The following is a 25,354-nucleotide window of genomic DNA, read 5'->3' as shown; positions in this document are numbered from 1 at the left end:
GAGAGAGTTGCTATAGTTAACGTGATGATATATGTATGTTCGATAGCATGTTTGATATCTGTACAGTATAATTGTATGTAATTATCACCAGGTGGTTATTTCTCCACAATAACCACCACATTTGCCACGACATTAACCACCATTGCAACTACCACAATCACCAACCCACAAACAGCTGTACCGCCATCATCACCTCTCTCTCACATTACTACACTACCACATCTACTAACCACCAACATCTTCTTAACCCCCCCAGGACTACTATATACACAGGAGAGAGCGCAGTTCTCTCTCTCTCTCTCCAACCACAACTACTATTATTACTACAACAACTACTACTATCACCATCACTAACCACCAAATTTTTTCTCCCCTAGGACTACCAATGGCTGGGGAGGAGCACTGTTGTTCCTCTATCGCGTCGTGTTCAATTCTCTGACTACCATGACGCGTACGACGAACTGCAGCGATGGTCGGACGAGGTACTCACCCGCCTCTCCAGCACGACCACGGACGCTGACGACCTCTACCACCAGCGAATGACCTTGACCACACCCCCACCACACTTCAGGAGGTGAGTTACGACCCCCCCCCATTCCTCCTTAATCCCAGCGAACGACCTTGACTACACACCCCCCCACCACATTTCTCTCCCCCAATCACTCAGGCATGACTCCCCTTACCACCAGGACACGACCTTGACCACTATCCTCACCCTCCCCCCACTCCATGAGGTGAGTGACGGGGAGGAGTTACTCATTATCTCGTACATAATAATTAATATTTACAGGTAAAATAAATCACTCACCTATATCTATAGTTCTAAGACATTACCTATATGTTGATGACACTACATGCTAATTCATCTACCTGTGTAATTAAGTAGGTTCGGTAGTTATGTAGGTATTTAATTGTTGACTACATGTACTTTTTACCTTCAAATGTGCTTAATTTACTTTTTCTGAGTAAACAACAATTCTGATAAGTAGACGCAGAGAGAGAGAGAGAGAGAGGAGAGAGAGAGAGAGAGAGAGAGAGAGAGAGAGATCTTAAACAAAACAAAAAGTAAAAATATAATTGAATCGTTGAGAAAAATTTAATTAAAATATCTGCTTCTGTTAAACACAAAAGACTCCTATATTAACATTGTCTCATTTTTATACATTTATTCTCGTTGTTTTTTTTTAGGACTGTTAAAACAAAAGTAATAAACACATTGGGAATAAAACAAGAAAACAAACCACATTAAACACAGATAGTTAAAACATATCCATTTGGTTTATTCTTTAACAGTGGTTAGGTGTCCGTCCACAAACCTTTAATACTTCCTGCTATTTGTCCGGCACTCGCATCTGATTGGTCGAAATTGATGATTCTACTCTCCCCACCTCCCACACAGGTAACTCTTCCTCACTCTCCCACACAGGAACTCTCCTCACCTCCCACACAGGTAACTCTCCTCACTCTCCCCACACAGGTAACTCTCCCTCCCCACACAGGTAACCTCCTCACTCTCCCACACAGGTGACTCCTCCTCACTCTCCCACACAGGTGACTCTCCCCACTCTCCCACACAGACCTCCTCACTCTCCCACACAGGTGACCTCCCCACTCTCCCACACAGGTGACTCTCCCCACTCTCCCACACAGGTGACTCTCCTCACCTCCCACACAGGTGACTCTCCCTCACTCTCCCACACAGGTGACTCTCCTCACTCTCCCACACAGGTGACTCTCCCTCACCTCCCACAGTGACTCTCCCCACCTCCCACACAGGTGACTCTCCCTCACTCTCCCACACAGGTGACTCCTCCTCACCTCCTCACACAGGTGACTCTCCCCACCTCCCACACAGGTGACTCTCCCTCACCTCCCACACAGGTGACTCCTCCTCACTCCCTCCCACACAGGTGACTCTCCTCACTCTCCCACACAGGTGACTGTCCCTCACTCTCCCACAGGTGACCTCCCTCACTCTCCCACACAGGTGACTCTCCCTCACTCTCCCACACAGATAACCCCTCTCACTCTCCCACACAGGTAACTCTCCTCACTCTCCCACACAGGAACTCCCTCACTCTCCCACACAGGAACTCTCCCTCACCCTCCCACAGGTGACTCTCCCCACTCTCCCACACAGGTGACCTCCCCACTCTCCCACACAGGTGACTCTCCCTCACCTCCCACACAGGTGACTCCCACTCTCCCACACAGGTAACTCTCCCCACCTCCCACACAGGTGACTCCTCCTCCCACACAGGTAACTCTCCCTCACTCTCCCACAGATAACCTCCCTCACCTCCCACACAGGTAACTCTCCCCACCTCCCACAGGTAACTCTCCCTCACCTCCCACACAGGCACCCTCCCTCACTCTCCACACAGGCACCTCCTCACCTCCCACACAGGTGACTCTCCCTCACTCCACACAGGTAACCCTCCCCCCTCCCCACACAGGTGACGGCCTCCACCTCACTGGTCTACAACCTGACCAGTGGACCTGACCTGGGCCTTAACTGGTCCTCAGCACTGCTTGTGCCTTCTGGAGGTCTGACCCATCCCTGACCTCCAACTGGTCCTCCGACTCCCGACAGCCTCCCTGCTCGACCTCCACAGCCTCCCTCGCTCGACCTCTTCATGGCAACGCTACCTCAGGGCCATCACCCTTCGCTGTCGACTTCAACGGTTCCTTAGACTCTCTGGGTGATGGGTGAGTCGATCTTCATCTCTGACCTTCTATTCGACGATCATATCCGACCGTTTTATTGACGACGTTCACATTCAATATTCATATTCGACCTCAAATATAATTGAAATAAAATAAATCACATTACCAACGAAAAAGATGAAAAAAAATCTCATATTACCCCAAAAATTATCTCATAAAATGTCACAATAAAAATAAAATCATTAAGCTGTGTCATAACAAACAAAAAAAGACGTAATAAAGATGTAAGAAGTATATACAGAAGAGTGAGGAAGGAAATAAATACTGTACGATAATTTTTGTGTTGTCAGGTACGATGTTCCCAACGGGACCAACTACACGGCGCCTGGCCTTGACGTGTCCAGCTTCGTCCCTCAAGCGACAGATACTCTATATAAGAGGTATGGTAATTATTATTATTATTATTATTATTATTATTATTATTGTTATTATTATTATATACTCCATAATGTAAGATAAAACTTTTCGCACTTACGACCAAACAAACGTGAGTAGGTTAGTATGGTGTCGAATTATCATTGTAACTCTACCGTAATGTGACGATTTTTCATTTAATTCTTTTTTAGTGTAAATTAACAGAAAATCAACTTAGGTAATTTGAGAATGTTGTGCTTTCTTGTATATTGATTTTTTTTACTGTATTTCTGTTATCAAAAAGTTTCGTATTTATTATTAATGTTGAGAGGAATTGAAAGGTATTTTAGAGAAAGGAATGAGGGAAAGAGAACGATAGGTAAAACGAAGGAAGGAAGGAAGGAAGGGAGAGAATATAGAGGATAGGGAGAAAAGGGTCAAAAGAGGAGAGAAACAGAAAAATACAGAGCAACGGAGAGAGAAAGAGACGATCACGAGACAGACAGACAGACAGATAGACAGACAGACGATAGACAGACAGACAAAGAAAAGTAATTAGACTCTGGTTTACTGAGTACCTGCGGCGATTTACTGACGAAAAGAGAGAGAAAAAACGATGGGACAAAGAGAGAGAGAGATAGTAAATTTGTGTGTATGAGAGAGAGAGAGGAGAGAGAGAGGAGAGAGAGAAAAGCTGAAGCAACTTACTGAAGGAAGAGAGAGAGAGAGAGAGAGAGGGGAGAGAGAGAGAGAGGAAGAAATAGAGAGAGGCAGAGAGAGAGAGGCAGAGAGAGAGAGAGAGAGAGGGAAGAAAGAGAGAGAGGCAGAGAGAGAGAGAGAGAGAGAGGAAAGAGAGAGAGGCAGAGAGAGAGAGAGGTTTGAACCGACCTTCATCATACTTGTCTTCAGTTTATTAAATTTCAGCAGAGAGAGAGAGAGAGAGAGAGAGAGAGAGAGAGAGAGAGAGAGAGCAACTGGACCGAGTCTAATCATAATTGTGGTGTTTGTTGACTTACAGGCAGGCCATTGAAAGGGGGACCAACACATACATACATACATACACCTTACACACACATAGGTCCTGGTCACACCTTCAGCCGCATGTTGAGATGGTTAACGTGTCATTCAGAGAGACAGACAGACATTCATTCAGAGAGAGAGAGAGAGAGAGAGAGAGAGAGAGAGAGAGAGAACGGGGGAAAAAAGGAAGTGGAGAGAGGGAATGGGAGAAAGAAGAAAAAGAAAAGAAAGAGAGATAATAAGGAGAGAAAATAGAGATTGATTGATAAATAAGTCGGTATTTAGGGACAGACAAACAGACAGTCATGGATTTTACCTAATTCTTTCCTATACGATTTTTATTTACCTTAAAATGACCAACAGTTCAGGTGGTCCTTAAAGAAGATATTTTAACGGATGAAAAAGACAAATAAACGAGAAGAAAAATATCAACAATGAGAAAATAACATGACAGGAAAAACTAAAAATGAGGAAAATAACAAGAAGGTGAATATTAATAGGAAATGGAGGAACGTTAACTAGAGGATAAATAGTATAATAGAAAATAAATAAAAAGAAACCAAAGAAAAAAGAGGGAAAAGGGAATGATAATGAAGAAGGAAACTGAAGATAGAAAATAAGATAACTAACAGACGCGACAGAATGATAATAGAGAATATGAAAAATAGGACAACAAAATTGCCCCAGGAGAATGATGATGATGAAGGACAAGGAAGACGTAAGGGGTAAAGAGGAGGAAAAAGAGAGGACTCATTTCTTGGTGTTGAGGCCGACGTCAACCAAACACTCAAGTTTCTCTAATAACCTCGAGCCTCTTGTCGACCTCTCACCTCTTCCTCCTCCTCCTCCTCCCTCCTCCTACTTCTCCTCCTTCTTCTCCCTCTCTTCCTCCTCCGTCCCTCTTAAGTGATGACCTTCCTCCTTCTCTCTCTCTACTCATTCTCTCGCTCTTTCCCTCCACCTCCCTCCCACACTCTCATCTTCCCTTCCTCTCCCTCCCTTATGTAATGTCCTTCCCTCCTCCTTCCCTCCTTAACTGCTTACTCCCTCCATCTCCCTACCTCAAGTGCCTACCCTCCCTTCCATAAAGAGGTGACCTCCTCTCATCCACTCCCCAACTAACTCCCTAAAGAACCCTTTTCCTCCTCCCTCTTCTCCCTCTTCCCTCCCTCAATTGTCTTGCTTCCTTAGTTTACTTCAACGGTAGGAGACTACATTATCTTACTTCAACGGACATTACAGCTATCGTACTTCGGTGTCAACAGAAAGCCATCGTAACATGAGGCTTGTCTTGATCGCAATAAACAAACATGACAACGCGGGTCTTGAGCAGTTGGGCTTGTGTTTTAATGCAGTAAAAGCTCAGCTGATCGAGAGTATAAACAAACATCACCACGTGGATCTGGCTGAGATCGAGAGTATAAACAAACATCACCACGTGGATCTGGTCACTGATCGAGAGTATAAACAAACATCACCACGTGGATCTGGTCAGCTGATCGAGAGTATAAACAAACATCACCACGTGGACTGGTCAGACAAAAAACAAACATCATCCATGAGTTTGGTCAGCTGATTCTGAGGTAAATAAACAATGATGCATTGTTTCGCAGACCCAGTCGAGGGCGGGGGAGAGGGGTGAAGGGAGGTTATGAGGGAGGAAGGAAGGAAGAGATGAGGAGGGAGAAGGACAGATAGAGAGAAGTGAAAATCTACAGTAGATCGATAGAGAGATGGATACATTAGCAGTATCATTTATGAGAGGAAATAAAGTTCAAGTTTGTATCGACTTGTAAAGCCATCAAAGCAGAGGAGCAGCAGAGACGAGATGGCAGGTAGCTACCACACACACACACACAACCTTCTCTACCTCAGCCTGCCTCTCACCCTCAGCCTGTCTCTCACCCTTCTAGATCACGTCAACGTGCCTTCAGTGGCATCCCAATTTCATTCGTACGCAAGGAGAAATTACTCTCTCTCCGTCCCAACTTCCCAGTAACTACTGTTACAACTTCAGGTCTCATAACTACTTACTCTATAGAACTTCTCAGGTATAGATACAGGTGGTGATGATGATGATGATGATGGCAGTGATTGATGGGTGATGGTGGTGGGGTGGGGATAATAGTGGTGAGGAAGATGGTGGTGGTGATTGTGATGGTGGTGGTGGTGATAGTAATGATGGTGGTGGTGACGGTGATGATGGTGGTGGTGGTGGTGGTGGTGGTGGTGGTATGGTGATGATGATGGTGGGAATGATGGTGGTGGCGGTGGTGATGATAGTGATTATGGTGGTGTTGATGATAGTGATGATGGTGGTGATGGTGGTGGTGGGGATGATGATGGTGGTGATGATAGTGATGATGATGAGTGGTGTTGAGTGGTAGTATGAAGGTGGTGGTGGTGGGGATGATGATGGTGGTGGTGGCGTGAGTGATGATGGTGGTGATGATAGTGATGATGGTGGTAATGATAGTGATGATGATGATGGTGGTGATGATGGTGGTGGTGGGGATGATAATGGTGGTGGTGATGATGGTGGTGGTAGTAATGATGGTGGGGATGATGATGGTAGTGGTAGGGATGATGGTGGGGATGATGATGGTGGTGGTGATGGTGATGATGGTCGTGATGATAGTGATGATGATGGTGATGGTGGCGGTGGTGATGATGGTGGTTATAATGGTGATGATGGTGGGTGGTGGTGATGATGGTGTGGTGGTGGCGGTGGTGATGATGGTGGTGATGATGATGATGGTGGTGGCGGTGGTGATGATGGTTGGCGGTAGGTGATGATGGTGGTGATGGTAGTGATGATGGTGGTGGCGTGGTGATGATGGTGGTTGCGGTGGTGATGGTGGTGGTGGGATGATGATGGTGGTGGTTGATGGTGATGATGGTGGTGGCGGTGGTGATGAGGGTGGTGATGATGAGTGATGAGTGGTGGTGATGGTGGTGGCGGTGGTGATGATGGTGGTGGCGGTGGGTAGGATGGTGGTGGCGGTGGTGAGGGATGGTGGTGGCGATGATGGTTGTGATGATGGTGATGATGGTGATGGCGGTGGTGATGATGGCGGTGATGATGATGGTGGTGGTGGGGATGATGATGGTATACAGTAGTGGGGATGATGATGGTGGTGTAGATGGTGGTGATGGTGGTGGCGTGGTGATGATGGTGGTGATGATAGTGATGAGTGGTGGTGATGATGGTGGTGGTGTGAATAGTGGTGTGATGGTGGTGGCGATGATAGTTGTGATGATGATGGTGATGGTGATGGCGGTGGTGATGATGGCGATGATGATGGTGGTGGTGGGGATGATGATGGTAATACAGTAGTGGATGATGATGGTGGTGTAGATGGTGGTGATGGTGGTGGCGGTGGTGATGATGGTGGTGATGATAGTGATGATGGTGGTGGCGGTGGTGATGATGGTGGTGATGATGGTGGTGGTGTGAATAATGATGATGGTGGTGGGGATGATGATGGTGGGGTTGATGATGGTAGGATGGTGATGTTGGCGGTTGTGATGGTGATGATGGTGGTGGCGTTGGCTGTTGAGGAAGTCAGGTTATGGATAGAAAACAGACAGACGAAGAACTGCTGCATCAGGCTATAATCTTGTGCTGTATGCCTGGGCGAACGAAAGATTACATCACCATATATATACAGGACTGGTTTCCGGACTGGCCGGATTTCCGGCTTTTAGGTCACTGACGGTCATTGCTGAGACTCGGCTGAATGCAGTAGAAAATTTAGGGTGTAGGACGGTCCTTAGTCTCCAGGGCTAAAGTTTCAGGACCACCTAAATGGTCGTATCTTTACTGTATATTTACTGTAAATATTTAATCTTAAAGTTAAACATTTTATTAATTAATTTTACAATTTATTCATAAGAAAACAAGTATTGAATGTGTAAGTGATTTAAATATTCAGGAAAGGAATATCTATGTATACCTTAAAGTTTTCTTAAGGAAAATATTTATTGCTTTATACGAGGTGACAGTAAGGGTGTATAATATTAGTGTTGAAAATGGTCTCCCCTGACCTCCATACACTTACTGTACGTGTTCTAACTCACTACATATTGAGGCCATGATCTTATTGGTAGAAGGATGACTTCTGAACTTCTTGGGGATTGGACAAATTGGATGGATTCCATCTTTGGACTCAATCTCATCTCCCGTCACCAGACTGGAGGCCATCCTCTGAAGTTAATCTGAATGCTGAGGTCTCGGGTACAGTTAGTGCTGAAACCATAGACATAAACTGCTGATCTTAATCTTTCGTCTACGTTGATACATCGGTCCCCTTAATCAAGCATCGTTTGTCTCACACTGCAAGCCGTTCAGTGTCTACCTTGTGTAAGATTGAGCGCCGGTCACGACACGGTGAACGTGACGTCAAAGGCTGCATTAGTTTGATAGGGATCGTGCGCTGTGACCCCTTGCTATGCCGGGGTCGTCCTCAAGGCTCGCCACGCTTGAGCTCCTCGGCCACCTTGTTACTGTGATATATGCCATACTCTCCACCTTACCTCGGTGGAACACCTTTATTGTTGAACCCTCTCTTGGTGCTAATTTTATTACAATGATGCTCTCAATCTTGCTCAAAAATAAATTTTCCACGTTATACTTTAAACTCTAGTCTGAAACAATAACTTGTATCACAATAATCAAACTGAAACAAGTACTAAAATATTCACTTCATTGTTTGACTTCTGCCACAAGGCTTTACCCCTTACTCTGTGATCGTCCTTGTAATTCAGTTTAAAGTCAAACGTTAATATATAATGATCTTTAAAAGTTATTCAGGAAAATAAACATTTGTGTTTACTCGATTTTAAAAACTGTTTAGGGAAATTTAAACAATGAAATATATATAAAGTTTATCTTAACGTTACTCACACACAACACACAGGTTGTGGTGGCGTACAGCCCGACACAGCCAGCATTACGCGCCACACTGTATTAATGATGTATTATACCACAGTAAATACACTTAAAATATCACTGTGTTGTTCTCCATGGACCGACACCAGTTGCCAACACACAGACTAAATGGTACCATTATTCCCATGGAAATTTTGCTAATAAGGGATATATTCAGGTGGTGTTTGATAAGTAGTTCAGGTCTGTGTTTAAGAACAATGGTACTTTGTCTCTCTCGCCGATTGACTGTGTAAAAAAAAAATAATCCTAATTAACAAAATAGAAACCGCATCCATTGATGACGTCAGAGCCATGACGTCACATTCGAGCGCAAACTAATTTTTCGTTTTCTTGCATTTTTTACAGCCTTTTCATTTTTTTAACCTCCTCGTTTCTGTACTAATTACATGACGCCCCACCTGCCCCCCTAAAAAATATATACATCCAACAGAAACAAATAATATGTTTGAGCCAAGAGCACAGAATACCGGGCGAGCGTTCCGTAATCTGTATTAGAGGTTTGTAATGATAATGGGACCATCTCCTTTAACGAAGCGAAAAGTGCATGCAATACCACCACCTTTTCACAGCCGGGGACACAAGCCGACGCCTCCCCCACGGTCGATGGCTGGCCCGGAAAACTCCCTCCGATTACTCGATAAACTATTAGGTAAATTGAAGTTTAATAAGTAGGTAAATTACTTGATGTTTTACAGGTAAATATGTGAATAAATTAGAGATTAATGAGTTGAATAATGAAGAGATAGATAAGTGGGGTAATTTAAAAGATACAATTGGTTAAGGTGAAGGTTAATGAGTGTATTAGGGAGTAAATGAGAGAAGGAGGGCACAATGGCGAGTAACTTAGGTAAATGATAAAGCAATTCACTCTCAACTCTTCCTACTTTCCTCATCCCTTCTCACTTCCTCACTTCTATCCTTACCTACCTCGTGCCATCGCCTCTCTCTCTCTATTTTGGTTTTCCTCCAACCTCTATCCACCACTACCATAACGACCTCCCTGACCACCACCACTACCACAACGACCCTTCCTGCCCACCACCACAACGACCTCCCTGACCACCACCACAACGACCCTCCCTGCCCACCACCACCACCACAAAGACCCTTCCTAACCTCTACCCACCACCACTATAACGACCTCCCAGACCACCACAACCACAACGACCCTTCCTGCCATCCACCACCACCCCAACGATCCTCTCTGCCCACCACCACCACCACCACCATCCCAACGACCCTCCTAACACCACCACCACAACGCTCCTCCCTGCCCAACCCCACAACGACCCTCCCTGGCCACCACCACAACGACCCTACCTTACCTCCACCGCAACGACCTCCCTGACCACCACCACTACCACAACGACCCTTCCTGCTCAACCCCACAACGACCTCCCTGGCCACCACCACAACGACCCTACTCTACCTCCACCGCAACGATCTCCTTACCTCCCACCACAGCGACCATCCCTGACCTCCACCACAATAACCCTCCTTGACCACCACCACAACGACTCTACTTCCATTTCCACCACAACGACCTCCCCTGACCACCACCACAACGACTCCTCCTTATTAAGCTTCCACCACAACGCTCCTCCTGACCACCACCACACAACGCTCCTCCCTGACCACCACTACAACGACCCTCCCTGACCACCACCACAACGACCCTCCCTGACCACCACCACAACGACCCTCCTGCCCACCACCACAACGACCCTGACCACCACCACAACGACCCTCCCTACTCCACCACAACGACCTCCCTGACCACCACACCACAACGACCCTCCTGGCCACCACCACAACGACCCTCCTGCCCACCACCACAACGACCCCTGACCACCACCACAACGACCTCCCTACCTCCACCACAACGACCCTCCCTGACCACCACCACAACGACCTCCCTGACCACCACCACCACCCTACCACAACGACCCTTCCTGCCTCCCACCACCACAACGACCCTCCTGCCCACCACCACAACGACCCTCCTGACCACCACCACAACGACCCTCCCTGACCACCACCACAACGACCCTCCTGCCCACCACCACAACGACCCTCCCTGCCCACCACCACAACGACCTCCCTGACCACCACCACCACTACCACCACAACGACCTTTCCTGCCCACCACCACAACGACCCTCCTGACCACCACCACAACGACCCTCCCTGACACCACCACCACAACGACCTCCCTGCCCACCACCACAACGACCCTCCCTGACCACCACCACCACTACCACAACGACCCTTCCTGCCCACCACCACAACGACCCTCCCTGACCACCCACCACAACGACCTCCCTGACCACCACCACAACGACCCCTCCTGCCCACCACCACAACGACCCTCCCTGACCACCACCACAACGACCCTCCCTGACCACCACTACCACAACGACCCTTCCTGCCCACCACCACAACGACCCTCCCTGCCCACCACCACAACGACCCTCCCTGACCACCACCACAACGACCCTCCCTGACCACCACCACAACGACCCCTCCTGCCCACCACCACAACGACCTCCGTGCCCACCACCACAACGACCCTCCCTGACCACCACCACCACTACCACAACGACCCTTCCTGCCCACCACCACAACGACCCTCCCTGCCCACCACCACAACGACCCTCCCTGACCACCACCACAACGACCCTCCTGACCACCACCACAACGACCCTCCCTGCCCACCACCACAACGACCCCCTGCCCACCACCACAACGACCCTCCCTGACCACCACCCACCACTACCACAACGACCCTTCCTGCCCACCACCACAACGACCCCCTGCCCACCACCACAACGACCCTCCCTGCCCACCACCACAACGACCCTCCCTGGCCACCACCTCAACGACCTCCTGCCCACCACCACAACGACCCTCCCTGCCCACCACCACAACGACCTCCTGCCCACCACCACAACGACCCTCCCTGCCCACCACCACAACGACCCTCCCTTACCTCCACCACAGCGACCATCCCTGACTTCCACCACCACCACAACGTCCTTCACCACCGTTCTCTTGTCTTCCCACAGGTGATCCTGATTGCCGTCGTGGCAGGGTTTCTCTCCATCGCCACCCTGCTGGGCAACCTGATGGTGATGATAAGCTTCAAGATCGACAAACAGCTTCAGACGATCAGTAACTACTTCCTCTTCTCCCTGGCCGTCGCTGACATTACTATAGGGTGAGTGTGTGTGTGTGTGTGTGTGTGTGTGTGAAGATAGAAAGTATGAAAGAGGCAAATGCAAAGGTGTCTTCCATATTATTTATTTCCATTTATTCTCTTCTTTTCTTCTTTCTTTATATGTGTGTTTATATTGTGTCTTCTTTTTCCCTCTTTCTGCTTTTCCTCCTTCAATTTTTGCCTTTCTTGTACCTCTGTTTCATTGTTTTCGTTGTTCTTCCATCATTTATTATCATCCTGTTTTTACACTGAACTTGTCTCTTGGGGTTTCCTATTTTTTTTTGTCTTGTTTATTTATAATATTTCTGACTTCTTCATTCATCTGTTTACTATTTTATCTTTTCATTTATCATCGTCTTCCTCTTCTCTTCTTCCTCTCTTCTTCTTCCTCTTCTTCTTCCTCCTCATCTCTCCAGGTTAGTGTCAGTGCGCTTTGTTTACGTCGGTTACACACTAATGGGTCACTGGCCTCTGGGGGGGGGGAGTTACAATACTTTATTTACGTGTGGTTTATTTGTGATAGTTCTTCTTCTTCTTCTTCTTCTTTTTTGTTAATCTTTCCTTCTCTTATCATCGTTATCATCACATTCTCTCTCTCTCTCTCTCTCTCTAGGGTGGTATCGATGCCTCTGTTTACCTTATACACATTGATGGGTTACTGGCCGCTGGGGTCCTTCGTCTGCGACACCTGGCTGGCGCTCGACTACCTGGCCTCCAATGCTTCGGTGCTCAACCTGCTCATAATCTCCTTCGACCGATACTTCAGGTAAGCTCAGTGTTCTTGTTGTGCTCTGAGGGAAAGTGGGAGGGAAGAATAGGAGGAGGAGAAGGAAGAAGGGAAGGAGGAGGTTACTTAGAAGATAGATAGATTAAGTTTTTTTCGTCCTCTCTCTCTCTCTCTCTCTCTCTCTCTTTCTCTCTCTCTCTCTCTCTCTCTCTCTCTCTCTCTCTCTCATGAGCTATTTTTTCCCCCCACCAGCCACTTCCTCACTCTCTATCCTTCATTAACCTCTTCTTCTTTCATCCCTCCTCCCCTAACCCACCCCTCCCTCCTCCTTTTTCTTACCTTCCCTCTCCCTCCCATCTTCTTCTTTTACCTCCCATCCCCTCCTTCCTCTTGCCTCCTTTCCCCTCCCCTGCTCCCTCCCCCTTCCCTTCCCTCCCCCTGCTCCCTCCCCACCCTTCCTTCCCTCCCTCCTATCTCCTCCCTCTTCTTCCCTCTTGAATCTATGATCTTCTATTGACCTGGTGAGGTCATCCACTCATTTGTCCTCTCTCTCTCTCTCTCTCTCTCTCTCCCACACACACACACACCCTTACTCACCTTTCCTCCCTCGCTATCACCCCCTTATCTGACACAATCTCCGCCTTTCACACACCATTTCTCTCCACTAATGTCTGCTAGCCCTCATAAGCCCACATGGCCTCCTGATTACGCGCTCTCTGCCAATTACCTGAACGAATTTGGAGAGAGAGAGAGAGACAGCGTGCATTGGACCCCGGCTCATCACCTCGCTGCCTCCCTTTTATCCGAGTCTGTGTTTTGATTCCCTCTTCTGATTCTTATCTTTATTTTTATATTTTCTGGTTTTTGTTGCTTCCTCTAGTAATCCCACCTTTACTGCTTCTTTAACATCACTATCTCGTAACCGCCCTCAGCGTGACTCACACTACTGGTCCCGCCCTCAGCGTGACTCACACTACTGGTCCCCTCTCAGCGTGACTCACACTACTGGTCCCTCCTCAGCGTGACTCACACTACTGGTCCCTCCCTCAGCGTGACTCACACTACTGGTCCCTCCCTCAGCGTGACTCTCACACACTACTGGTCCCGCCCTCAGCGTGACTCACACTACTGGTCCCCTCCTCAGCGTGACTCACACTACTGGTCCCTCCCTCAGCGTGACTCACACTACTGGTCCCTCCTCAGCGTGACTCACACTACTGGTCCCTCTCAAGGTGACTCACACTACCTGATCCTGCCCTCAGCGTGACTCTCACACTACTGGTCCCGCCCTCAGCGTGACTCACACTATTGGTCCCTCCTTCAGCGTGACTCCTACAACTGGTCCCTCCCTCAGCGTGACTCCTACTACTGGTCCCTCCCTCAGCGTGACTCACACTCTCCCTCTGTGTGACTCACACTGCCGGTCCTTCCTCAGTATGACTCACACTCCCTCAGCGTGACTCTCACTCCCTCAGCGTAACTCTCACACCCATCAGCGTAACTCTCCCTCCTCAGCGTGACCCTCACTACCCTTTTCTCCTCAGCGTGACTCACACTCCTCAGCGTGACTCACACTCCTTCAGCGTGACCTCACTACCGGTCCCTCCCTCAGCGTGACTCACACTCCCTCAGCGAGACTCTCACCTCAGCGAGACTCAAACTCCTCAGCGAGACTCAAACTCCCTCAGCGTGACTCACACTCCTTCAGCGTGACCCTCACTACCGGTCCCTCCCTCATGTACCCACACTCCTCAGCGTGACTCACACTCCCTCAGCGAGACTCTCACTCCCTCAGCGAGACCTCAAACTCCCTCAGCGTGACTCACATTCCTTCAGCGTGACCCTCACTACCGGTCCCTCCCTCAGCGTGACTCACACTCCTCAGCGTGACTCACATTCCTTCAGCGTGACCCTCACTACCGGTCCCTCCTCAGCGTGACTCACACTCCCTCAGCGTGACTCACACCCCTCAGCGAAACTCTACCCTCAGCGAGACTCACACTCCTCAGCGTGACTCACATTCCTTCAGCGTGACCTCACTACCGCTCCCTCAGCGTGACTCACACTCCCTCAGCGTGACTCACATTCCTTCAGCGTGACCCTCACTACCGGTCCCTCCCTCAGCGTGACTCGGCCGCTGACCTACCGGGTGAAGAGGACACCTCGCCGAGCGGCCTTCATGATTGGCTCAGCTTGGATCGCTCCCCTCATACTCTGGCCTCCTTGGATCTACTCCTGGCCTTACATTGAGGGCTACAGGTGGGTAGATAAAGTGCTACATGAAGTGGTAGATGAAGTGGTAGATACTGTAGATCAAGTGGTAGATAAAGCAGTAGATGAAGTGGTAGATGAAGTGGTAGATACTGTAGATCAAGTGGTAGATAAAGCGGTAGATGAAGTGGTAGATGAAGCAGTAGGTGAGGTGGTAGATGAAGCAGTAGGTGAGGTGGTAGATGAAGCAGTAGATGAGGTGGTGATGAAGCAGTAGATGAGGTGGTAGATGAAGCAGTATATGAGGTGGTAGATGAAGCAGTAGGTGAGGTGGTAGATGAAGCAGTAGATGAGGTGGTAATGAAGCAGTAGATGAAGTGGTAGATAAAGCAGTAGATGAAGTGGTAGATGAAGCAGTATATGAGGTGGTAGATGAAGCAGTAGGTGAGGTGGTAGATGAAGCAGTATATGAGGTGGTAATGAAGCAGTAGATGAAGTGGTAGATAAAGCAGTAGATGAAGCAGTATATGAGGTGGTAGATGAAGCAGTAGATGAGGTGGTAGATGAAGCAGTAGATGAGGTGGTAGATGAAGCAGTATATGAGGTAGATGAAGCAGTATATGAGGTGGTAGATGAAGCAGTAGATGAGGTGGTAGATGAAGCAGTAGATGAGGTGTTAGATGAAGCAGTAGATGAGGTGGTAGATAAAGCAGTAGATGAAGTGGTAGATAAAGCAGTAGATGAGGTGGTAGATGAAGCGGTATATGAGGTGGTAGATGAAGTGGTAGATGAGGTGGTAGATGAAGCAGTATATGAGGTGGTAGATGAAGTGGTAGATGAGGTGGTAGATGAAGCAGTAGATGAAGTGGTAGTTGAAGCAGTAGATGAAGTGGTAGATAAAGCAGTAGATGAGGTGGTAGATGAAGCAGTATATGAGGTGGTAGATGAAGTGGTAGATGAGGTGGTAGATGAAGCAGTATATGAGGTGGTAGATGAAGTGGTAGATGAGGTAGATGAAGCAGTAGATGAAGTGGTAGATAAAGCAGTAGATGTGGTAGATAAAGCAGTAGATGAGGTGGTAGATGAAGCAGTATATGAGGTAGATGAAGCAGTATATGAGGTGGTAGATGAAGCAGTAGATGAGGTGGTAGATGAAGCAGTAGATGAGGTGTTAGATGAAGCAGTAGATGAGGTGTTAGATGAAGCAGTAGATGAGGTGTTAGATGGCAGTATGAGGTGGTAGATGAAGCAGTAGATGAGGTGGTAGATGAAGCAGTAGATGAAGGGTAGATAAAGCAGTATATGAGGTGGTAGATGAAGCAGTAGATGAAGTGGTAGATAAAGCAGTAGATGAGGTGGTAGATGAAGCAGTATATGAGGTGGTAGATGAAGCAGTATATGAGGTGGTAGATGAAGCAGATGAGGTGGTAGATGAAGCAGTAGATGAAGTGGTAGATAAAGCAGTAGATGAAGTGGTAGATAAAGCAGTAGATGAGGTGGTAGATGAAGCAGTATATGAGGTGGTAGATGAAGTGGTAGATGAGGTGGTAGATGAAGCAGTAGATGAAGTGGTAGATAAAGCAGTAGATGAAGTGGTAGATAAAGCAGTAGATGAGGTGGTAGATGAAGCAGTATATGAGGTGGTAGATGAAGCAGTATATGAGGTGGTAGATGAAGCAGTAGATGAGGTGGTAGAGAAGCAATAGATGAAGTGGTAGATAGCAGTAGATGAAGTGGTAGATAAAGCAGTAGATGAGGTAGATGAAGCAGTATATGAGGTGGTAGATGAAGTGGTAGATGAGGTGGTAGATGAAGCAGTAGATGAAGTGGTAGATGAAGCAGTAGATGAAGTGGTAGATAAAGCAGTAGATGAGGTGGTAGATGAAGCAGTAGATGAAGTGGTAGATAAAGCAGTAGATGAAGTGGTAGATAAAGCAGTAGATGAGGTGGTAGTGAAGCAGTATATGAGGTGGTAGATGAAGTGGTAGATGAGGTGGTAGATGAAGCAGTATATGAGGTGGTGGAGATGAAGCAGTAGATGAGGTGGTGGTAGATGAGCTGTAGATGAGGTGGAGATGAAGCAGTAGATGAAGTGGTAGATAAAGCAGTAGATGAAGTGGTAGATAAGGAGAGATGAGGTGGTAGATAAGCGGATATGAGGTGGTAGATGAAGTGGTAGATGGTGGTAGATGAAGCAGTATATGAGGTGGTAGATGAAGCAGTATGAGGTGGTAGATGAAGCAGTATATGAGGTGGTAGATGAAGTGGTAGATGAGGTGGTAGATGAAGCAGTAGATGAAGTGGTAGATAAAGCAGTAGATGAAGTGGTAGATGAAGCAGTATATGAGGTGGTAGATGAAGGTATATGAGGTGGTAGATGAAGCAGTATATGAGGTGGTAGTTGAAGTGGTAGATGAGGTGGTAGATGAAGCAGTAGATGAAGTGGTAGATAAAGCAGTAGATGAAGTAGATGAAGCAGTAGATGAAGTGGTAGATAAAGCAGTAGATGAAGTGGTAGATGAAGCAGTAGATGAAGTGGTAGATAAAGCAGTAGATGAGGTGGTAGATGAAGCAGTATATGAGGGGTGGTAGATGAAGTGGTAGATGAGGTGGTAGATGAAGCAGTAGGAAGTGGTAGATAAAGCAGTAGATGAAGTGGTAGATAAAGCAGTAGATGAGGTGGTAGATGAAGCAGTATATGAGGTGGTAGATGAAGCAGTATATGAGGTGGTAGATGAAGCAGTAGATGAGGTGGTAGATGAAGCAGTAGATGAAGTGGTAGATAAAGCAGTAGATGAAGTAGATAAAGCAGTAGATGAGGTGGTAGATGAAGGTGATATGAGGTGGTAGATGAAGTGGTAGATGAGGTGGTAGATGAAGCAGTAGATGAAGTGGTAGATGAAGCAGTAGATGAAGTGGTAGATAAGCAGTAGATGAGGTGGTAGATGAAGCTGGTGAAGTGGTAGATAAAGCAGTAGATGAAGTGGTAGATAAAGCAGTAGATGAGGTGGTAGATGAAGCAGTATATGAGGTGGTAGATGAAGTGGTAGATGAGGTGGTAGATGAAGCAGTATATGAGGTGGTAGATGAAGTGGTAGATGAGGTGGTAGATGAAGCAGTATATGAGGTGGTAGATGAAGTGGTAGATGAGGTGGTAGATGAAGCAGTATATGAGGTGGTAGATGAAGTGGTAGATGAGGTGGTAGATGAAGCAGTATATGAGGTGGTAGATGAAGCAGTAGATGAGGTGGTAGATGAAGCTATAAATGAGGTAGATGAAGTGGTAGATGAGGTGGTAGATGAAGCAGTATATGAGGTGGTAGATGAAGTGGTAGATGAGGTGGTAGATGAAGCAGCAGATGAAGATGTGATGGCAGATATGAATGGTAGATAAAGCAGTAGATGAGGTGGTAGATGAAGCAGTATATGAGGTGGTAGATGAAGTGGTAGATGAGGTGGATTAGATGAGCATATATGAGGTGGTAGATGATGGTAGATGAAGCAGTAGATGAAGTGGTAGATGATACATAAGGTAGTTCATGGTAGTAAATTACCGGCCATCAGACATCCTCCTCACCAGCCATCAGACATCCTCCTCCCCAACCATCAGACATCCTCACCAACAGTCATCAGACATCCTCACCAGCCACCAGACATCCTCCTCACTAACCATCAGACATCCTCACCAGCAGCCATCAGACATCCTCACCAACAGCCATCAGACATCCTCACCAGCCACCAGACATCCTCCTCACTAACCACATCAGACATCCTCACCAACAGCCATCAGACATCCCTCACCAACAGCCACCAGACATCCTCCTCACTAACCATCAGACATCCTCACCAACAGCCATCAGACATCCTCCTCACCAGCTATCAGACATCCTCCTCACCAGCTATCAGACATCCTCCTCACCAGCTATCAGACATCCTCCTCACCAGCTATCAGACATCCTCCTCACCAGCTATCAGATATCCTCCTCACCAACTATCAGACATCCTCATCAGCCATCAGACATCCTCCTCCCCAACCGTCAGACATCCTCACCAGCAGCCATCAGACATCCTCACCAACAGCCATCAGACATCCTCACCAACAGCCATCAGACATCCTCACCAGCCACCAGACATCCTCCTCACTAGCCATCAGACATCCTCACCAACAGCCATCAGACATCCTCACCAACAGCCACCAGACATCCTCCTCCACTAACCATCAGACATCCTCACCAACAGCCATCAGACATCCTCACCAGCCACCAGACATCCTCCTCACTAACCATCAGACATCCTCACCAACAGCCATCAGACATCCTCACCAGCAGCCATCAGACATCATCCTCACCAACAGCCATCAGACATCCTCACCAACAGCCATCAGACATCCTCACCATCAGCCATCAGACATCCTCCTCACCAGCAGCCATCAGACATCCTCCTCACCAGCAGCCATCAGACATCCTCCCTCACCAGCAGCCATCAGACATCCTCCTCACCAGCAGCCATCAGACATCCTCCTCACCAGCAGCTATCAGACATCCTCCTCACCAGCAGCTATCAGACATCCTCCTCACCTTCTCTCTCGTCACCACCACCCACAGCCATCAGACATCCTCCTCACCAGCAGCTATCAGACATCCTCCTCACCAGCAGCCATCAGACATCCTCCTCACCATCAGACATCCTCCTCACCAGCAGCTATCAGACATCCTCCTCACCAGCAGCTATCAGACATCCTCCTCACCAGCAGCCATCAGACATCCTCACCAGCAGCCATCAGACATCCCTCCTCACCAGCAGCCATCAGACATCCTCCTCACCAGCAGCTATCAGACATCCTCCTCACCTTCCTCTCGTCACCACCACCCACAGCCATCAGACATCCTTCTCACCAGCCATCAGACATCCTTCTCACCAGCCATCAGACATCCTCCTCACCAGCCATCAGACATCCTCCTCACCAGCTATCAGACATCCTCATCAGCCATCAGACATCCTCCTCCCCAACCATCAGACATCCTCACCAACAGTCATCAGACATCCTCACCAGCCACCAGACATCCTCCTCACTAACCATCAGACATCCTCACCAGCAGCCATCAGACATCCTCACCAACAGCCATCAGACATCCTCACCAGCAGCCATCAGACATCCTCCTCACCAGCAGCTATCAGACATTCTCCTCACCAGCAGCTATCAGACATCCTCCTCACCAGCAGCCATCAGACATCCTCCTCACCAGCAGCCATCAGACATCCCCTTATCTCCCTCTCTTCCCCACTACCCGCAGGTCGGTCCCCACATCTGAGTGTTACATTCAGTTCATTGAGACCAACGAATACGTCACCTTCGGCACCGCCATCGCCGCTTTCTACCTGCCCGTCACGGTCATGTGCGGCCTGTACTGGAGGATCTGGAGGAGACGGAGAACGACAGAAGGACCTCACCAACCTGCAGGCGGGAAAAAAGGACCCGAGTAAGAGGTCCAACTCGAGGTGGGTGCTAGGCTGGTGTGGTGCTAGGCTGGTGTAGTGCTAGGCTGGTGTGGTGCTAGGCTGGTGTGGTGCAGGATGTGTGTGTGTGTGTGTGTGTGTGACGGGAGGGCATCTTCACAGGGTCAAGTGGTGTAGGTTTTCTTTCCGTGTGTGTGTGTGTGTGTGTGGTTTTTTCTCGTGTTTTTGTGTGTTTGTGGGCCACTTTTTGTGTGTTTGTAGTTTTTTTTCGTGTGTGTGTGTTTTATTGCGTGTGATGGGTAGATTGTGTGTTTGTAGGTCCCTTTTTGTGTTTGTGTGTGTGTGTTGTGGTTTTTCCTGTGTGTTGTGTTGTTGTGGTAGAGTAAAGTGGGGTTGAGGAAAGGGGTCAGCTGTGTGTGAGTCAACAAGGATCACCAAACTTTTTGCCATAGTAATTTTAATCGACCACCTCAATATATTTTTGGTTCAATATTTACGTACTTTTTTGTTATGATTTTCGTCATAAATTATTGTAATTGGTGTGTGTGTGTGTGTGTCTGTAAGTTACGCTTTATTTATATCCAAGTATCATTTTCCATTAGATATTTCCTTCTGTTTCATCCGTTAATGTTTACTGATTCATTTAGTTTTTTATGTGTAGATGTCATTTTCTTGGATGGTTTGTATTTTGGCAGCATGACTGCTTCCTCTGTTTTACTGCTTTTTGGTGTTCATCACCGCTGCTAGAGAAGCTTTTGATAGCACACACTTTTTGATGTACTGCACATATTTCTCATTCTGACGTTCCTTTTGTGTAATGTCGTAATGGTTCGAATTATGGTAGAGGCCGGCCGAGTTGTGAGCTTGTCTGAGTTAATTAACCTGTCAGTGATCTTCATTCAAAAAACTGGTATTCAGTTTAGAAAATGATTTCAATCCTTCAATGTGTCAGTTAGGTTGACTGAATTCGAACCATTATAGGATTTTAAAGGCTATTTACATATTATTCTGTACTAGAAACTATGGTATTTTATTTCTCTCTTTGGCTCACTGACTTTTATTATTGTTATTATTATTATTATTATTTTAATTATTGTTATACCCAGTTATATAGCAGTGTGTTGCCTCACCTGTGTAGACTCAGGTGTGTTGCCTCACCTGTGCAGACTCAGGTGTGTTGCCTCACCTGTAGACTCAGGTGTGTTGCCTCACCTGTGTGAACTCGGGTGTTGCCTCACCTGTGTAGACGCAGATGTGTTGCCTCACCTGTGTAGACTCAGATGTGATGCCTCACCTGTGTAGACGCAGGTGTGTTGCCTCACCTGTGTAGACTCGGGTGTGTTGCCTCATATATGTAGACCTAGGTGTGCTCTCACCTGTGTCTACTCAGTTGCGTTGCCTCACCTCTGTAGACTCAGGTGTGTTGCCTCACACCTGTGTAGACTCGGGTGTGTTGCCTCACCTGTGTAGACTCGGGTGTGTTTCCTCACCTGTGTAGACTCTCGGTGTGTTTCCTCACCTGTGTCGACTAAAGTGGTTTTGCCTCACCTGTGTGAACTCAGGTGTTGCCTCACCTGTGTGGACTCAAGTGTGACATATCTCGTATATCTTGATTAAGTCTCCCCAAAGAACTGTTCAAGAAGGTGACGTAACAAGTCCTCAGTTTGTTTCCGGTTTACCAAGACAAGTAAAGACGTGTTACTGCTTAATAATGTGTACACGAGCATTAGTTGTCAACACTGTACATCAGTCTTTATTAGGGATCAATATTGCGCACACAAAGTTTTATCAACAGTCAAAATGTGTCAAATGAAATTTTTACCACATACCAAAATTTTGTGTCGTATACCAGGATGTGTGCTGAGAAGGTTTACTCTTCACAATCAGGTAACTGTGAATCATGAGTTATGGTGAGGAACTACCAGTTACGTGAGTGTGATGACATAACTGAGTAACTAGAAGTAACTGTTGAAAAATTTATGGCCAAAGAAGTCACGGATCAAGACACTGGTGTCCCAATCCACTGTACCAGTCAGATATACATTAATGTCCAGTCGAAATTAACACTTTATTCTACAGATTAAATCATCCACACATATTTATGCCTGTACCTACATCACGTAACGTAAATAAGACCCAGGTAAATAGTACACGTTTTCCCCGTTGACTAAGTGTTATCATCGTTACCTGAGCCAAGTTTAGTACTTCCCTTAATAAAAAAAGAAGAAACAAAATTAAAACAATTCAATAGAAAACTCAACTCATATGCCCAAATAGACAATTAAATAAACACAGATACCTTGGTACTCATGAAAATAAAACTGACATTGGCGTTAAAGATAATCACAGGGAATATCACTCGATTTTTCCCTGACTGACCAAAACACGTCGAGGAGTACAGTGCTGCCGCTTGGAACACTCACAACGCGGCGGTGGTTCAACAGACAGGCGCAACGTGAATTAAAAGTCTTTCCTTAACTTCCTACAACGTATAGAACGACGTAAATCAGCCGACATGCTGTATTTACACATTCATCGATGACTATTTCTTGAAGTGTAAATGAAAGTAATATTACAGTACAATATCTATCGTGTGGTCATCTGACGTTCACCATCAACGTAGGATATTTCAACGCCGGAACAGAACATAAGAGCGTTTAAACTTTCAATCCAAGTTCAGAGTGTTGTAGTAGAGGAACTTTTAATGTGTATTTTCGGATCTTCACAATTCATGTTTTTATTCCTTCGAGTAGATTGAAAAAGGTTTGTAGGTCTCTGAGAACAGCCAACAGCAGCGATTGGAAAATACAAAATAAAACCTTCACTTGCAATCACGGTAGCTGAAGGAGGTGTGTGTGTGTGTGTGTGTGTGTGTGTGTGTGTGTTATCGAGTCATGGTTGTGTAGTAGCCGATGAGAGGAGTGTTTCAAAAGGTTCATTTCAGTCAGTGGCAATGTTAACAAAGCTGAGTGATCGGAGCCCTGTGTGTGTGTGTGTGTGTGTGGCGGCCTACAGCAGCTGTCACGTTATCATAAGCCACATATCAAGCCACATATAATTAGATTCAACGTACGGTACCTGTCAAGCAGAAGCCGCCGTTCGACACATGACAAGGTACCAGTCTACACCACATACCTGTTGTCTATACACAGGTTGACAACGGGGTGCCAGTTACGGTCTGGTGTTCCCACTGAGCAAAATATTGAATTGGATTTGTATTGTTATTTTCAGTTCGTTATAATCAGCTTACTGTCTTGTGTACGCAGGCGCTGATTGGCTGTTGATTCATAACAACCCAATTTCGGTATGGGTTTTTTTCAATTCTTTCTATTGATTAATTGAGTTTATGTTTTTGCATTTTTTTAATATTTCCTACGAGTTCTTTTAAAATTAATTGCTATAGATTTTATTTCTTCTCAATATTTTAATAATTTCGCCAATTTATTAATGTAGTGGTATAAATTCTCACCATTAACTCTATACTAGTCTTATCACCTCCACAAACTTTGAATTAAAAAATTAATCCATTAATTTTATCACCTTCACAAACCTGATTTAACAATGGAATAATCTCATATCGTGTATAGGAATTTATCAAGGATCTGTCTTCATGATGAAATTCTGTCACAGCTCAAAAATTAATCTGCAGAGTTAGAAAAATGGCTTTATTGAGCAACAGTAATTGGTAAGGATTATACCTGTATTGACTGACGTAGAGAATATATATATATACCTTAACATGGGACCTCATGCTTAAGGGAGTGTTCTGAGTGCTTGAGTGAATGGTAGTTTAGTGCTGGAGTGCTTGAGTGAGTGCTTGAGTGATAGCTTAGGTCGTGTAGTGCATACGAAAGTGTTGGCTGAGTGCTGGAGTGCTTGAGTGAGTCCTAGCTGAATGCTGGAGTGCTTGAGTGAGGGTTAACAGTGTGCTGGAGTGCTTGAGTGTTATCTGAGTGCTCGAGTGCTTGAGTGAGTGTTAGCTGAATGCTGGAGTGCTTGAGTGAGTGTTAGCTGAGTATTGGAATGTTTGAGTGAGTGTTAGCTGAGTGCTTCAGTGAGTGTTAGCTGAATGCTGGAGTGCTAGCGACAAAGAGATCCCTAGCGGTGTGCCACAGGTCAAGTTAGGTGTGTGTGTCAAAGGTCATATCTTCCTTCACCTGTTCCATCACTGCCTTCTTTGCTTCACCTGTTCCATCACTCTCTTCCTTCACCTGTTCCATCTTTCCTTTTCTTTCTTCACCTGTTCCATCATTTTTCTTCCTGCACCTGTTCCATCATTTCCTCTTCCTCTCACCAGTTCCATCTCTTTCTTCACCTGTACCAGTGTACGCATGTATGTATGTATGTATGTATGTAAGTGTATGTATGTATGTATGTATGATTCACTTTGGCAACAGTTAAATCCAGGTCAAGGTCACAGAACGAGGTCAAAGCGTTCAAGTGAAACAATATCATTAACCTCGTCTGTTCTCGTCTGACAGTTATTCAGGATTTGTGGTCATGGAGCTTACTGACGAGAGGCCAAGGCTTCACCCACGTTCCTGAGTAGTGCAGTAATTTAACACATCTTAACACGACTTAACACAACATCTTAACACGACAAAACACGACATATCTTTACACAACATCTTAACATGACTTAACACAACATCTTTGCACAACAGCAATACGTAACTGAACGAAGTACCGA

The 25,354-nt window shown here is 46.6% G+C and overlaps 1 pseudogene; it reads left to right on the top strand.

The window, feature by feature from the left end:
* The first annotated feature begins 377 nt into the window (after positions 1 to 377).
* LOC121865695 lies at positions 378 to 20,859 on the top strand (annotated as a pseudogene).
* The last annotated feature ends 4,495 nt before the right edge of the window (positions 20,860 to 25,354 follow it).

This window comes from Homarus americanus, unplaced genomic scaffold (assembly GCF_018991925.1).
Source record: "Homarus americanus isolate GMGI-L3 unplaced genomic scaffold, GMGI_Hamer_2.0 scaffold40585, whole genome shotgun sequence".
Lineage (NCBI taxonomy): Eukaryota > Metazoa > Arthropoda > Malacostraca > Decapoda > Nephropidae > Homarus > Homarus americanus.
Note: the sequence above shows the minus strand (reverse complement) of the source record. Positions and strands in the feature narration are given on the sequence as shown.